The sequence below is a fragment of the Colobus angolensis genome, unplaced genomic scaffold, assembly GCF_000951035.1.
Source record: "Colobus angolensis palliatus isolate OR3802 unplaced genomic scaffold, Cang.pa_1.0 Scaffold6, whole genome shotgun sequence".
Classification (NCBI taxonomy): Eukaryota; Metazoa; Chordata; class Mammalia; order Primates; family Cercopithecidae; genus Colobus; species Colobus angolensis.
The window spans coordinates 2,174,918-2,191,730 of record NW_012119598.1 but is presented as its reverse complement, the minus strand read 5'-3'; the positions used below and the strand labels follow the sequence as shown (position 1 = coordinate 2,191,730).

The window sequence follows — 16,813 nt, the reverse complement described above, 5'->3', positions numbered from 1 at the left end:
CATTTAACTACTTTGCTTGATAGTAAAATTGTAGAGAGATACACTTATACATTTGTCCAAACAGGTAGAATGTCCAACATCACAAATGAAATCCAACGTAAACTGTGGACTTTGGGTGACAATGATGTGTGAAGGAAGGTTCACCAAATGCACAGCTCTGGTGGAGGATGTTGATAATGGGGGATCCTGTGTATGGGTGGGAAAAGGGATATATAGGAACTTTCTGCACCTTCTGCTCAATGTTGCTATGAACCTAAAACTCCTCCTAAGAAAATAAACTCTAAAAAAAAGGAGAATACAAAAACAGGAGGGAAATGGGAGAATTATTTTCATGTTGCAAGTTATACCTTTTATCTACTAGCTGAGGTTATCAAGATGAATGGCCTCTTCATAAGCGAAATTGAAATCCTGCCATCCATCCCTTTACTAAGAGAACAGTGGTTGTTTTTGGTTAGTCATTGTATTATTGATATCTTTGCTGCCATCCATTCCAGATCATGGCGGGTTAATCCTATGGCAGAGTCTTGAAAGTCATTCCTGGAGGGCAAGTGTCAACCTATCCTCATTGCAAGTAAGGAAAACAACCCTAGGAGTTGAAGAAATAAGAGAGATTACTAGCAGGCGAACCCCTTCACCACAACTAAAAAACTTCTCCCAGGAAGTGAAGTTATTAAAGTTTGATGTACTTGACAATTTGAGGGCGGGGATGAAAAGTGCTGCTGTTTCTTGAGGCAGCAACAAATCATCACCACCTGCAGTAATGATAGGCCTTCTCCTCCTCAGAGCTGAGAAAAACAGTCACGTAAAGAAATGCATCAGCAGAGTGGGTGAGAAAAAATGACTCAGGTATTGTATTTTCTGTGTGTTTTCAAGAAATGTATCACTCTACAGATAGATCTGATTTAGTAATATTATAGAAAATCATATATGGTTTTGGTCCCTAACAGAACTACCTATTATTTATCCAGAGCCTACTTTGTAATAGCTATGGTTCACATTACCTCACTCAATTCCTCCACATGTTATTTTCTAATTTTATTAATAAGTAAACTGTACTCTGGGAGATTTTCATTAAGCTAAGATCACAAAATTAGTGTTTTTCGCGCTAAACTACCCTACCTACCCTTACTTATGCTAAAAGGTTGTGGTGGTAAACTAAAAATCAAATCCAAAAAAGCCTAGGCTTTCTAACTAATTCCCTTCTCTGCAGGTGGCTGAAGACCTAGAAGACAAGAATGTTTTACAATATACAAGATGTGGAATATGCAGGAATAACTTCAGTGATAATAAGCGATATGTTAAATAGTAAAATCTCAAAATGTTATAGACAGAAGCAGTATTTTCAAATAATCACAAGGAATAAAATGCAGTAGAAAATAAGTTTACATGAATGGGGAGCTATTCATTCAAACCCATCTAGATGCCACTCTTTCTAGAAAAATGTAGAGCTCAACCTTCCCATAGCTTCAGCTGCTCACTGTTAACTGGGAACCCCCAAGTGCTAGGAAAAACAGATCCTTTTCCTATCATGTGGTAAGTAACTAGTGTCAGAATTCTGTAGAGCATATTGGAAGAAGAAAGCCTCTTTTGAAATTGAGTAAATACAGACACTGTATCATGATTGAACTGTGAGAAATTTTGGACCAGACATTCAGTATTCTCTACAACCATCCTAAGTTCAGAATAGATCTAACACAAGAACACAGAGGAGAAATCAGCAGAACATAGACAACAAAGGTGGAGAAATGTGATCCAATAAGGCCCGAGTCAGACCTGATGAAGCATCTTCACTAACAACCTAAAGATAAGTTATTCTGCTTGTTATATATTCATTTATGTTGCTTGTTGAATATTGAGCCATGCTAACAGTGACAATGGAATACATGGAATGTGGGAACTTGTTCATAGTGCAAAAGTCCTCATTTTCAATGAGCAGCTTCTGCCACCTTTTACTGAGGAATAAGGGACCTCAGGGTAGACACTTGACTTACCTACTGGTTTACACTAGGCCCTTGTCTTGTTGCATTTTATACTTTTCTCTTTCATCTCCACCCCTGCTCTCACCACCCTCCTCCTCTCCTACAGACACCCACTCTAATGAATTTGATACTTCTTAAATATGCATCAGTGTAAAAATAGTTTTGTAAGTATATGTGTGTTCAATTTGAATAAAGGTTATTATACCTTGTTTCTTCTGCTGCTTTTTACTATTTCTTTTTTGTCTTCTTTTTTCACTATGTACTATGCTATTAACATTTCTCTATGTAGCTGTATACATTATTACATGATAGATGTATGTGTATACATACATTATAGTATTGCTGCATAGTATTCCACAGAATGCATTCTCCTCTTTTCACTTATTCATCCCACTAGTTGTATTAATCTGTTCTCATGCTGCTTATAAAAACACACTCAAGACTGGGTATTTTATACAGGAAAGAGGTTTAATGAACTTCCACATGGCTGGGGAGTCCTCACCATCATGGTAGAAAATGAAGGAAGAGCAAAGTCATGTCTTACATGGCAGCAGGCCAGAGAGAACATGTGCAGGGGAACTCCCCTTTATAAAACCATCAGATCTCATGAGACTTATTCACTATCATGAGAAGAGCATGGGAAAAACCCTTCCCCAGGATTCAGTTACCTCCCACCAGGTCCCTCCCTTGACACATGGGGATTAGTATAATTTAAGATGTCATTAGGGACACAGAGTCAAACCATTTCACTAGTGATGGATGATTAGGTTGTCCCACCTACATAAACAGTCTTACATGGATTCACATATAGAAACCTGTGAGTTCTCTGCAGCAAATACCCAGAAGTGGGATTTCTGGATCTTAAAGTATATGTTAACTTACCTTCAGTAAGTTCTGCCCCAAGCACCTTGGAAATGACTGTACCAATTCCTACTAATGGATACGCTTATCCAGTCCAACCAGAAGTGGTTCCTGTTTTCCTACATCCTTATCCATTCTTTGTATTGTGCAATTTGTCCATTTTTGCCTAACTTATATATATTGAATAGTATCTTACCATTTCAGTTTGCTATAAACTGATTACAAAGGAGGTAGATCTTTCTATACTTGTTAGCAAATTAACATTTGTTCTTCTTTGAAATTCCTGGTCTTCTTGAACTGTCCATTTTTAAAGAAGTTTCTGTGTCTTTTTTGCTGATTTGTCTAGAATTTTTATATTCTTTGTCAGTTTTAAACATCGCAAACATCTTCTCCCAGTCTGAACCACCTTTCATTTATTCTGTGAAATCTTTTGTCATATTTCTAAAGTTCTAAGTTTATAAAAAACTTTAAATATTGTTATAATTATATTTTAGATCAAGGTGACTGCTGACAATTGTGGTAAGGATTTGGTGTTCACAGTGGGCAGACCAGACAACTGTTTTAGAGTGTGGCCCTAGCCAAATACATTCCTGTCTGGCTGCCACATTTAGAAGCACTTGGGAACTTTATTTAATTCACTTAATTTATTTTATGGCTGATGTTCACCTGCCTTCACTTCCCTAAGACAAACTGTCTTGAAGCCACAGAAAAATTAAGCCCGTGGTTTATTGGGCACATCATCTCTAAAAATAAACTAAAAGCTGAATTTCTCAGTATCTCATCCCCAACCCCTGCAGCAACAGGGTAGCTCCTTGCTCAGATGCCTTACATTTCTTCAACTTATGTTTTATCTTTCATGATGATTTTGCCATGAAAATCATTGTCTCTCCTTACGCATCACAAGAATGTGCATCTTTTCTTAACAGTTCTCATTCCATCAACCTCTCTGTATGTTTGTGTCATAGACACTTGACCTTCTAAACTCTAGTTGCTACAGAATTCTATACATTTTCTTCATCTGCAGAAGCTCCTTATGTCATGGATGGATCTCAATCCCTTGTCTTCATTGCCTAACATATATGTTTATCACCATATTATATTGTCTTCACTCATCAAGGCTGACTTCAGTCATTCAAAAAATATTAAATAGCACCTTAATGTAGGAACTGCCATCTGGACCAGACAATCGTGCTTTGAGAAAAAGTATGAGTTATACTAAGCTGTAAAAAAAAAAACAAAAACAAAAGCAAAACACTATTTTTTTAGCCAGGTGTGGTAGCTCACACCTGTAATCCCAGCACTTTGGGAGGCCAAAGCGGGCGGATCACAAGGTCAGGAGTTTAAGATCAGCCTGGCCAACATGGTGAAACCCCATCTCTACTAAAAATACAAAAATTAGCCAGAAGTAGTGGCACACGCCTGTTGTCCCAGCTACTCGGGAGGCTGAGGCAGGAGAATTGCTTGAACCTGGGAGGCAGATTTTTAAGATTCCTACAACCAGCTACTTCTCATTCTCATTTAGTAGTTCTCATTTAGTAAAATGTGAAGGCTCCACATGGCATCTGCATATTCTATTGCCTTCTGCCTCTTTCATCACAGAATGGTGAGCGCCAGTGTTATGCTACACAGCTGAATGCACTTAACAGGTGTATACCCCAGTGCCCTCCAGTCCTTTTATCCTGAGAAAGAGAAAACCATCAGGGGCTAGCCTGATACAGCTAGCCATTAGCATTCTCCTTTCAAACACAATTTCTTAGAACATGAACATCAGACAAGGCCACTCTGCCACCACAATGGATCAAGACAAAAACAAGATCCCTTGTAATTGTGTTTGAACAGACACTTAACGGACATTTTCCAAGACACAAAATACCAAACATCCCCTTCTCCTAGTCAACATGACTATTGGTTCTTTGCCAGTAACAGTTTTAGCTGTTTACCAGTCTGCCCTGCCTAGACAAGTTGTTAAAATACCCAGTCTCTTCTTGCTAGCAGCATCAAATTCAAAGAAAATCTCTGCTTCCTTAAGCCTTCCCCAAGATCACCTAACCCAAGCCCAGATCTTAGATAAATTCTTCGTGGTGTGTGTTCTTCCTCACTGCAAAGAGTAATAAGCCCAACTTGTTCAACTACAGATGTGCTCCTCATGGTCTTTGGCTCAAAGACATTGCCAATTTCATTAAACCCATGAAATAATATATAGCACACTAATAAAAGCAGAGGCTTTAGAATTCTGACTCTACTACCCATTGGTATTATGGCTTGAAAATGTTAATTACTCCAAATGTCATATTTTCTCTTCCATAAATTAAGATAACCAAGAACTCAAAAAGCCCGTGCAAATATACCTCATAGGGTTTCTGTGAGCAGGACTTCCATGAACAGTGAAGCATACTGGGCACTGCACAACTCCAGAGAACCTTCACATACACTGGATTTGTTCACATGGCAGTCCTGGCTATGAAATAATGCATGTCAAGTACTTGGCACCATGTCTGCCACATTTGAAAGACTCAATAAGTAACAGCTATAATTGCTAAGCATGCTTAAGCCTGTAACAGAGTGAGCACTGTCCTGAGTATTAATGTTGCCTTTTTGGCTGAGCAAGTGGCTCCCTCCATAATGTGATTAGATCAGTAAAGCCAATTTGAAAAAGGTGCCAGGAACACCATCTGCCATAGATCACCCCCAATGGACTGTGAAATGTCTCGCATTCCGCCATCCCAGGCTCTGTGTACTAAAAGCTGGTCCCTTGTCCTTGGTGATCAGAAGTCACAGGAATGATAGCGCTGGTGAGACATCTCCAATTTACAAAGCTTTGCCTTTCCTTATTTCTTTTGGTTCTCATAAAACCTTGTCAGAAAAAGTGTTTAGGAAATATTATTAGGATGCCTATTTTATAGATGATAAAGATATGTTCAGAGAGGTGACTCATCCAAACACACATCAACTAAGTGGCAGGGGCATGATACCAACACAGACCTTCTGATCCCAAACCAGTGCTCATTCCATCAAGACACACTGACTCTCAGTGCTTGGAAAATCTGGTTACAGGTGCCAAGCATCTGAAATGCAAGGGAAAAACTAGGAGAGGACCCTTGCTGATGGCAAGACCTATTCTATTCACGCTGTGTCCTTGGAGCAAATGAAGAAGACACTGGCACACCATACGAGGTCATTTGGGATCCTAGTCTAACATCTGTCAGAGAAACTACGTTATCTCCCAGCTCTATATGTGAAGATCTAATGATATTGTTTTGAAAAAAAAAAAAAAATCACGCAAACGGTGTGCTTAGTACCCTCACCAATTGTGTCTCCTTTGCTGGCATACTTGAGTTCCCAAGTAAATTCTCTCCAGGCTCCATTACCAAGGGGTGAAGGGGACAAGAAAGCTAATGCACAGCAAGCACTTGCTACAGAGAAAGTACAGCAAGAAAAGCATGTTAAGATGTGCTAGCCACGTATTTATTTTGTCAAGAATTACCTCATTCGACCAGGCACGGTGGCTCACACCTGTAATCCCAGCACCTTAGGAGGCCGAGGCTAGAAGATTGTGTGAGTCCTGGAGTTCCAGACCAACCTGGGCAACATAGTGAAACCCCGTCTCTACAAAAAAAAAAAAAAAAAAAGGGCATGGTGGCAGGTGCCTGTAATGGCTAATACCTGTAATCCTAGCACTTTGGGAGGCTGGCACAGGAGAATTGCTTTAGTTCAGGAGTTCAAGGCTGCAGTGAGCTATGATAGTGCTACCGTACTCCAGCCTGGGTGACACAGCGAAAAGCCATATTTAAAAAAAAAAAAATTTATCCCATTCACAGGAACAAGAGACACTGGGGACTCCAAAAGGGAAGAGAGAGGAAGGGAAGCAAGCATTGGAAAACTTCCTATTGAGTACTGTCTTCACTGTTTGGGGATCAACCGAAGCCCAAACCTCAGCATCAAGCAGTATACCCTTGTAACAAAAAAGCATGTGTACCCCTCAAATATAAAATAAAATACACATACATTTTAAGGGATTACCTCATTCAATTCTCACAACAACCCTATGAGGTCAACACGATTTCCCCTCAGGTAACGAATAAGGAACCGAGGTTCAGAGACGTCAGGGAATTTGGCCAGGCTCACAGTGTACCTGGGGAAGCTGACGTTTTAAAGCAGCGTTCTGCTACTTTACACTGCAGGCACTTTGCATTTACCACGTGGCCTCTCACCTGTGTGAAGGAGCCAAAACGTGTTCAGCTGGTTTGAAGGGGAGGGCTAGGAGCTGACAATCGTACATTGCATTACCTTTTCTTCTTCCAAATATCTCTTCCAAAAGTATTTTATTTTCCGGTAGTGTCAATGTCCTTATTAAAAGTAGTGGCTGGTGATGGGAATTGTAAGCAGGCCAGTGGGAAGAGCAAGAACAGACCCTGAGCTGAAACCACTCAGCTAAGCAGCTTCCAGATTCCTAACCCTTAGAAATTACGTGATCCTGGTGCAAATCCTATTTGTTAAAAAGGAAATAAAATGAAAGAATCTGAGATAATAAGCCTTTATTGTTTTAAGCTGCTAAATTTGGAGGTAATTTGCCACACAGCCATAGATAACTACTACAGAGAGATAACTAATGTAGGGGATAAGGAACCTGCCCAATGTCATCCACAGATTAGCAACAGTGTCAAGAAAAGGAAAATTAGAATAAAATGTTAAATAAATAAAATAAAGTGACCCAAGACGGCTATAGGTGAGACATATGGGTAATAAAAGCTAGACCTATAAATTAAATCTGAACTCTCATCTGCAAAGCTAGAGTCTGTCAAATATTTTATTGACAGGTATTGATTATACTTTTGTTCATTAGATAGAACATAAAGGCAAGATAAAATCAATCATCCCTCTCTAGACCCTAACACATCTACATGCTCATTAACCTTTTACTTTATATGTGCTAACCATGTATTTGTTTTGTCTTATATCTAACGTCACTGTGCACCAATCAGAATTATGAAAATATCACCTTTACTTCACTACCCCCATTCTTCTATTTTCTATGAACAAAACGTATAAAGACCACATCTTGTGGCTGGACACAGTGGTTCATGCCTCTAATCCCAGCACTTAGGGAGGCCAAAGCAGGGGGATTGCTTGAGGCCAGCAGTTGGAGACCAGCCTGGGCAGCAAAGTGAGACCCTCATCTCTACAAAAAAATGTACCAGAAAGGAAAAAAAAAAAGCCAGGCATGGTGGTGACACCTATAGCCCTAGCTACTCAGGAGGCTGAGATGAGAGGATTGCTTCAGCCTAGGAGGCTGAGGCTGCAGCAAGCTATGATTGCATCAGTGAACTCCAACCTGAGCAAACGAGAGAGACCCCATGTTAAAAAAAATTAAAATGTAAAAAATACTGTGTCTTGTGTAGGTCACTCTGGGACACATTCTTAGTTTGTGCTGAGTCTGTGTTGCCTGGGCTATTAGTACTCCAACTTGGCTCAAAATAAAAAGAACTTTAAAATTCTTTAAGTTATAGTAGCTGTTATTTAACCTTTCAGTGGACAACAGTAAGGACAAAATCAGGCCCATTACCCTGGGTGAGGAGCTCTTTCGAACCACCCCCAGTCGCCTCCGTGGAATGCCCATTTCCCCTCCTACATTTCTTTCTTCACTTCAGAATGGACAAGGTCTTCTCCAAGTAGAGGGAACAGAGACTAACGGTATGGAGCGTGGTGGGGGCTGTGCTGTGGCATAGCATGGAGAGATGGGGTGGGTTAAAATATGAGAGACACCTTTGTTTTATATTCACCTCTGATTTGTATTTTCTGGAATTTAGCCCATTTCTCAGAAGAAAGAACAGATGGAGAATCATTAGAATAAAATATTCCAAGATGGAGAAAAGAGGAAACCACGTCTGCAGATTGTAGAATCATGGCTGGCCACTAATGAATTTGATTTTTCAAAGCGACTTACAACTTGATCGAAGAGCAACGTTCTTAGAAAACTCATCTTCTGATTATACCTCAATTCCCAGGTCCTTAAAATATAGTGTATCTTTATTACAGACCCATTAGTCAAGCCTCTATTCGATGTAGAGCTATCCTCATTAGGTACTGGTTTAATTTGTCAGGGTCTTAAAAAGAATAATTCTATTAAATATTCCATTATGTAAATCACATGAAGAAATTTATTTGCAATAGCCAAAAGCAGCTAGATGTAACTAAGACCACGTAAGAAGCCTCTGCAAGATATCTACTACCTTGAGCATGTCTTTCATTGTATCCATATTGAGAACTGCAAGTCATTGTCTGTCTTTACCAGAGACAACATTAACATGCAGCCATTTCTTAGAGGAAATAAGGTAGTAACCAGGAGTATTTGGACAATATAAATTTGCATCTGTAAAGCGTCTGCCTAGAAATTATTGATTTTCTCTTCCCCGAAAAGCCTATTAAAAGGAAACATCTTTTCTAATGCTTTCCAGGGGGCCTCCAGGAAATCATTACTGGTAGAGACTGTTGTTTTATGGGTCTTTGGATGGGAGCTTTAAATATGAACATGAAATGTGAAAAGGAAGGATGTGATAAGCAGACTCCTGCTGAGAGCTGGCTTTTATTCATTGCCTATCCTCTTGTTTATTTCTCCAGGCAATTAGCCCAGGCTGTCGCTCTGGGAACCATCCTTTGAAAGACTCCTCCTCCTGGAGAAATTTTTACAGAGTCAAAAGCTGGATTTCATTCCTACTCCTCATCTGCACGCCACCCTCAACCCTACCCTTTCCACCTCTTCCCAGGAGCCTCCTCCTTCCTGCCACCAGCCTCTCACCAGAGTTCTCACTCTCTGGTGTCCGGGCTAAAGCTTGGCACTCGCTGGGACTGGCTGCTTCATGACAGCCCTCAGAGGGAGATCAGGAGCCAAGGCCAGGAACAGTCTGGAATGCCTGGGAGACAGAGACTGTCTCTGCCTGAGATGGGCAGGTGGGACAAAGCATGGTACCCAAAAGTGTGGCTTCATCAGCAATGGTTTAGGCAGGCACTGCAGGCCCAAACACAGTACAAGGAACTCCCCAGCAACCTTCAAGTGGGAAAACACAGTCTTAGGAATGATGGTTTGATGGCAAAAAGGAGGAGGATAAAAGTAGCTGTGTTCTACTGATCACTGACCATGTGCATTTACTCTTTCAGTGAATCCCTACAATTCGGGGAGGTAGGCACGATTACCCTAATTTACCAATGATGGGTACAATTTGCCCTTGATTACAGGTTTATGAATAGCAGAGCTGGTTTTCAAATACAAGTGCAACGGACTCCAGAGCCCTCACTCTAAGCCGCTGACCTCCTCTAAGAGGTCGTACTTAACCAGCTTTGCTTTTGCTCACCATCAAATTCACAGGAACATCAGCTTCTTTCAAAGCCTCAAGACCTACACAAATGAGTTTAAGCGTTGTCTATTGTGAGTCCTCTCAATAACCTTGAGGTACCGTCAGAGGGAACATGTTTAATTGAATATTTAGTTACAAAACATTCAGTTTGTGTCAGGAACTGTGCTAGTCGATGAAGATAGAGATCAGAGAAGCTAGGACACTGGGGCAGTGGACAATAAGCCAACTGTCACCAAAGTAAAGATAAAGTGCCATCTGGGATAAGGCCATGGAGATGTATTCAGTGTCATGAGAGATGACAACAGAGACGTAATGTATATGAGGTAGTATGGAGAGGCCTCTCCAAGGACAGAAGGGTGAGCAGCAATTAGGAGTTAACCAGGAAGGGTGGGAGGAAGGGCACTCCAGGCTAAGGGAACAGCACGTGTGACGGCCTTGAGGAGGGCAGGAGACTAAAGCATTTGAGGACCTAAAAGATGATCCAAGTGGCAAGCAGGGGAAACAGTAGGTGATGGGCTGGCCAGGGGGCAGGAGGAGGATCATTTAGCATTTTGAGGGATTCCTATTCACCTTCCAGGTGAAATAGGAAGCCATTGAAAGACCTGGTATGGGAGACACACAGTTGGAAGCTCACAGGGGCTGTTATAAGGATTGGGATGAGAACAAGGTCATTAGGGAAGCTATTAGAGTGGCACAGAAGAGACATACAGGAAGGTGGTTTATACTGGGGGACTGTGTTATGAAAAGAAATAGAGAGAGGGCTGGGTGTGGTAGTTCATATCTGTAATCCCAGCATTTTGGGAGGCCAAGGCAGGTGGATCACGAGGTCTGGAGTTCAAGACCAGCCTGACCAACGTGGTGAAACCCCATCTATATTAAAAATACAAAAATTATCTGAGTACCGTGGCAGGAGCCTGTAATCCCAGCTACTCGGGAGGCTGAGGCAGGAGAATCACTTGAACCGGGGAGGAGGAGGTTGCAGTGAGCTGAGATTGCGCCACTCTACTCTAGCCTGGGCAACATAAACCTGGTGGCTCAAAACAACAGAAATGTATTTTCCCACAGTTCTGGAAGCCGGAAGTCCAAACATCAAGGTGTTGGCGGGGCTGTGCTCCCTCAAAATCTCTAGGGGAGGATCCTTCCTCTCCTCCTCCTAGCTTTGGTGGCTCCTGGCCCTCCATGGCTTGCAGATGTGTACCCCAAGTCTCTGCCTCCATCTTCACATGGCCCTCTTGCCTCCAGGTCTCCTCTGAGACTCTGTATCCAAATCTCATTTTTTTTTCCCTTATAAAGATGCCAGTCAATGACTTTAGGGCCCACCCTAATCCATTATGACTTTACCTAACTTGGTTACGTGAGCAAGAAACCTATATCCAAATAAGACCACATTCACAAGGACTGGAGGTCAGGACTTGTGAATGTGACCTTATTGGGAATGTCTTTTTTGTGGAGGAAAAGGAGAGATGACATAATTCAACCCCCCACAGGAAATAAAGACGTTAAGTATAATTTCTGAGATTCTCTCAGGAGTAACTTGGTCAATGGACATACTCAATTCTTAAATTGGGAAGAATTGAGGAGAAGCAGGATTGGGTCCAATTTAGAGCATGTTACATTTGAAATACCAATGAGTGTAAAACCGACAGGTTAATTTGATCAGGGCTGCCTGCCTGCCTGCCTGCTTTTGGTTGCTTGTTTTTCTTTATTTTTTTCTTCATTTTTCTATGAAGCTGAAGGCTGTGGTAGCTAAAGGCCACACCACTGAACACTGAAACTTAACCTTCACTGGCCACTGTATAGATAACATTCATAGGTCGCCATGGCAACAGTAGATTCAGTTGTTTTTTCAGGAACTTGGGCTACCTCCTATCTCATTCAAACTGGTTCAGACCACCAAACCTTCAACTGGGCCTGCACAAGTATCCAAGAGGTGGCCTTTTGACATCAGGGGGCAAAAAACTCCTCCAGATCATGCTAACACTGCCATTTTCTGTACATATGTCCTATGAAATGCCATGAACTCTGACTACACTCATGCAGAATGAATTGGTTACTTCACTTACCCCCGCTACCAACCACCTCTTCCCATCCCTTAGACCACCCACTCTCCTAACCTATCAATATCCCTAAACCTCATCTTCACGAAGGCAGATTTGACAGCTGTTCTCTTACCTCCTTGCTTGGTGGTCTTACAGATAAAGCTTTTCTCTTTTGCAAAACTTATGCCACAGTGATTGATTCACTCCATGTGGGCAGAATGGACCTGAACCTGGCCAGTAACAAATATAGATGTCCAACTAGTAATTGATAGGAAGATATTAAGCGAAAAAGAAAATTCTCGGCCAGAAATACACATTTAAACTCAACGAAGTTAATGAGATCATTTAAGGAGGGAGATTATGCACCAAACACAATTTTCAATAAATTGTAATGCCATCAGAAAACATGCTTTTTGAGTGAAAGACAAAATATGCAGAATTATATATGTGGCAAAGTATTTATATATAAAACATATGTGAGTATAAATATGCAAGCAAATTAATTTTGATATATATAAGAAGAAAGGAAATTGACAAGTATTAGTAGTGTCTATCTCACAGCCACTTTTCGTTTATCCTTATGCTTTTCAGAATTTTCCAAATTTTATCATTGGGTATGCATTTTTTAATAAAATTGTTTTAAAATATAAATTATTCAGAAATTTCATATAACTGAAATATGGAATACAGAAAAAGAAGGCTGGAAAAAAATGAAGCTAAATGGTAGTTTTTGAGCCTAGTCTAAATTGCCAAACAAAGCAATTTGTTTTTCATTCTATATGCAACAGGGAATCCTAACAGTCTTGGAAAAAATGGACATGGACTGATTATACCATGGAATATAGTTATAGCTGTTTTTTTGACTGAAGATGTAATATAACCTCATTATAGAAAAAAAATGGACCTACAGGAAATTACAGATCCACTGTTAACATTTTTTAGTATTTCCTTCCAACACTCTTTTTGTGCCTATTTTTTACAGGTTAGATCAATTTTTAAACAGCTTCCTTTTTTAATTTACCATGATATGAAAAACCTATCACCATGAATTAGAACATCCCTCAAAGTATAATTTTATTGACTAATAACTGCCATGCCATGGAGATAACATTATTCACTTACCTGTTCCTCTATGTTTGAATACATTTTTCATTTTCATTTTTAAATAAATTATCAATAATGCTGTTATCAACATCTTTGTTCGAAAATTTCTATCAGAATGTTCATTGAGAGTCAAGTATTAGCAGGTACTGCAGTAAATGCTAAGGAAACAAAGATGAATTAAATAAGGTCCCTGCCGTCTAGTAAAAGAAAAAGGTCTAAGATAGAAAGACTTCCAACATAAAGTGACATAGAAAATACCTATGTGTCTATCTCTCCATCAGAATCATTTCTTGCTCTTAATGAATTTACACTTTGCTAGAGGAACAGACAATAAGCAGTCACTTTCAAGGTAATACGGTAACGAAGAGGAGTCCACACAAGTCTGGGCTTTTAAATTAAGCAAATGAGGGGCATAATGAAAGGGTGCATGGCAAGATGACCTGGCTGCAATGAGAGACCAGAGGCACAGAACAGGCCTTGGGCTACTGTCTTTGTCTAGGCTGGAGGTTACAAGAGGATGGAATCACGGGGACAAGAGGAAACTGGAAGAGGAAAGAAGCCTTTTCAAAGGAAAAACTGAAAGAGGGACACACGTGAGAGCTCTTCCCAGCTGGTTTCTGTATGCATGCCTGGTCTCCCCAGCAAGACAATAGGCACCTGTCAGACAGGAGCTCCTTGTCCCATCCCAGTGCACACTCAGTACTATCAAACGGTTGGCTGTAAAGACAGTGTGATGGCCAAATAAAGTAAAAAGAGAAATGTAACAAAGGAGCCAGGGGTAAATGCACAAGAGTTGTGGGGTGATCTGTAGTCTCATTGGGGTGCCTCTCAGAAGCCAGAAAATCTCACGGCCATCTCTTATTTCCACCTGGTGCTTGTTATGCAATAATAGCATCTTCCCAGTAGAGGGAACTGTCTGCATATTTAATTCCTAATCTGGCTACTGAGCTGAACCTGCAAACTGGCAGTGCTAACTGTAGAAATGTTTTCCTAACTGTCCATTGCAGTTCAGCCCCAGTTGTCTCACACTCCAGGCTGCTGGTTCCCCAGGAGCTGGCATCATTTGGCTAACTTTGTCACTAGTTCTTTTAACTCTAGCCAGCCACCCTCAATCTTACTCTTGCAACCACAGATGCTGAGATGTGCTGTGAACCACCTGCAAGCCCTCAAGGGCCCTCTGAAGCGTTCTCTCCATAAGATAATCGAACTTGCTGGAACCACAAGTTGGCATTCATCTGCTTTGCTCACCATTTCATCTTCAGTGCTGAGACGGGTGCCTAGCACATATTGGACATGCAATAAATTATTGCTATGTGAATGACGGAACCAGACAACCCTCCTAAAATGCTTTGGTAGCCAGAATGCTTTGATAAGGATGATAATCTGTCTTCAGTTCATGAAGATTTGTCCCTGAAGTCAAGTCTTTCTGGAAGATTCACTCTGCACTTCATTCAGTCCCTGACAAAGGGTAACTTTCCTCTCTGCACCCTCATTTCCTCAGTTCTTAGAATGCACACCTCTACCTGTTTAAAGTACTTGGACAGTGTGAACAAGAAAAATCAATCAGTTTGTTAATTAACCATTGAGGGTACTTTATGTTTTCACAATCACAAGAAGTATTTTTATGATGCAAGAAGGCAGGTCATTAATAAAATCATCTAGAATTTTTTTTTTCAAAATAGAAATATCTATCTAACACCCTTATCCCTTCTCTCCTGACCCCATCATGCTGCAATGAACAAAGACAATATCTCTAATACACCCAGGGGAGTGAGTCTTGTTCAAAATATTCTTTGAAAATCTGGTGGGTGATGCTGGTGGGCATGGGTACACACACACACACACACACACACACGCACACTCATAAACACACATCCTACCCCTACTTCTGGCATACTGAGAGCCATTACTATAAACCAGTGAGTCTAACTATTAGAATCTGGTTTATAGTGCACATCAACATCACCCAGGGAGATTTTTACAATTATACTAATGCCCATGCTAAATCTTAGGCAAATTAAATCAGAATATCTCAGAGTGAGCCTTGAGCCTCAGGAATTTTATTGGGCTGCCAAGACTGAGATGCCCCATTGTGGACACTTGGAAAAACCAATGTGAAGAGTCAGCATAGCCTCTGGCCACAGTACCTTCCAACCAAACGTGGAACACAGTAAGATTAACATGAAATTACAACCACCCAAAGTGTCCCCAGAATGCAGAATTGTGACAAAAGACTTGACCCCCAATTTAGGAGAAATGGCCTTAGATTTATTACTCTACTGATCTTGGGGCCCTGAAGCATCATTTAGGGTCTCTGAGGCTCAGTCTCTTTATCTATAAAACAGAAGTAGTTAACATCACCAAGATGCTGACAGGACAAAATGAAATTGTGAAGCAAGAATTCTTTGTAAGTTATAAATGATTATGCAATTGGAATGGATTATTACAGGGAAATAGCAAATAAATATTTTTAAATAAGTCATTGTAGTCCTAAAATTGATTCAATATGTTTTATGACATCTGTCAGAAGATTCCCATTTTCTAGCCTTTCAAGCAACAGCCAAGCTCCCAAAGGTTTTTCCAATCTCTTTTCTCCCCAACTGATGTGCTCTCAATAGTCATAATTACAATAGTCACTGGCATTTTCTCACCAAGTAGACAGAATACCTGTCTCTTATTACTGTTTTATTCATATTATCACAAACCCCTCTTGTTTTTCTTTAATAATATTTGCCACTGCTAAGGTGTTAAAGTTCAGTGAAGTACTTTATGCTAATAGCAGGCTTTTAAAGTTCCTTTCACGGTACAGTTTCTGACATCACCAACGAGACAGTCGGAGAGCTGTTTTCAAGTAAGTATCTGTCCTTGACCTCACAAACAATGTCATCTGGGGAAAGCAAACCATGTACAAGAGTAGCCAACATAAGAAATTTGGAAGCCGGGCGTGGTGGCTCATGCCTGTAATCCCAGCACTTTGGGAGGCCAAGGCGGGGGGATCACAAGGTCAAAAGTTTGAGACCAGCCTGACCAATATGGTGAAACTCCATCTCTACTAAAAATACAAAAATTAGCCAGGCATGGTGGTGCACACCTGTAACCCCAGCTACTCAGGAAGCTGAGGCAGGAGAATCGCTTGAGCCCAGGAGGCCGAGGTTGCAGTGAGCTGAGATTGCACCACTGCACTCAAGCCTGGGTAACAGAGAGACACTCTGTCTCAAAAAAAAGAAAAGAAATTTGGAATAGGACAGACTTACCACGGAGCCCACAGACTGGCTTTGTCTTAAACAAGTCTATCAGATTTAACTTTGAGACATGTAGTTAATGTAAGCATTAATGAAACCAGCAATGCAAATGCTTACCTATGTCATTCAGGTTTTTATTTCTAATTTGCAGCTTTGCATAGGTAACTTTTGGGGTCCTACCGAAAAAGTTCTCTTTAGTGACATATCAGTAAACTTATGTAAACTATGGATGTGGA

At 40.7% G+C, this 16,813-nt stretch overlaps 1 long non-coding RNA gene across 1 annotated transcript; it reads left to right on the top strand.

Moving 5' to 3' along the window:
• The first annotated feature begins 494 nt into the window (after positions 1–494).
• On the top strand, positions 495–2,210 carry LOC105526573. Its single transcript, XR_001004093.1, has 2 exons — positions 495–846; positions 1,211–2,210. It is a non-coding gene; the product is annotated as an uncharacterized LOC105526573 (long non-coding RNA).
• Positions 2,211–16,813: the final 14,603 nt, after the last annotated feature.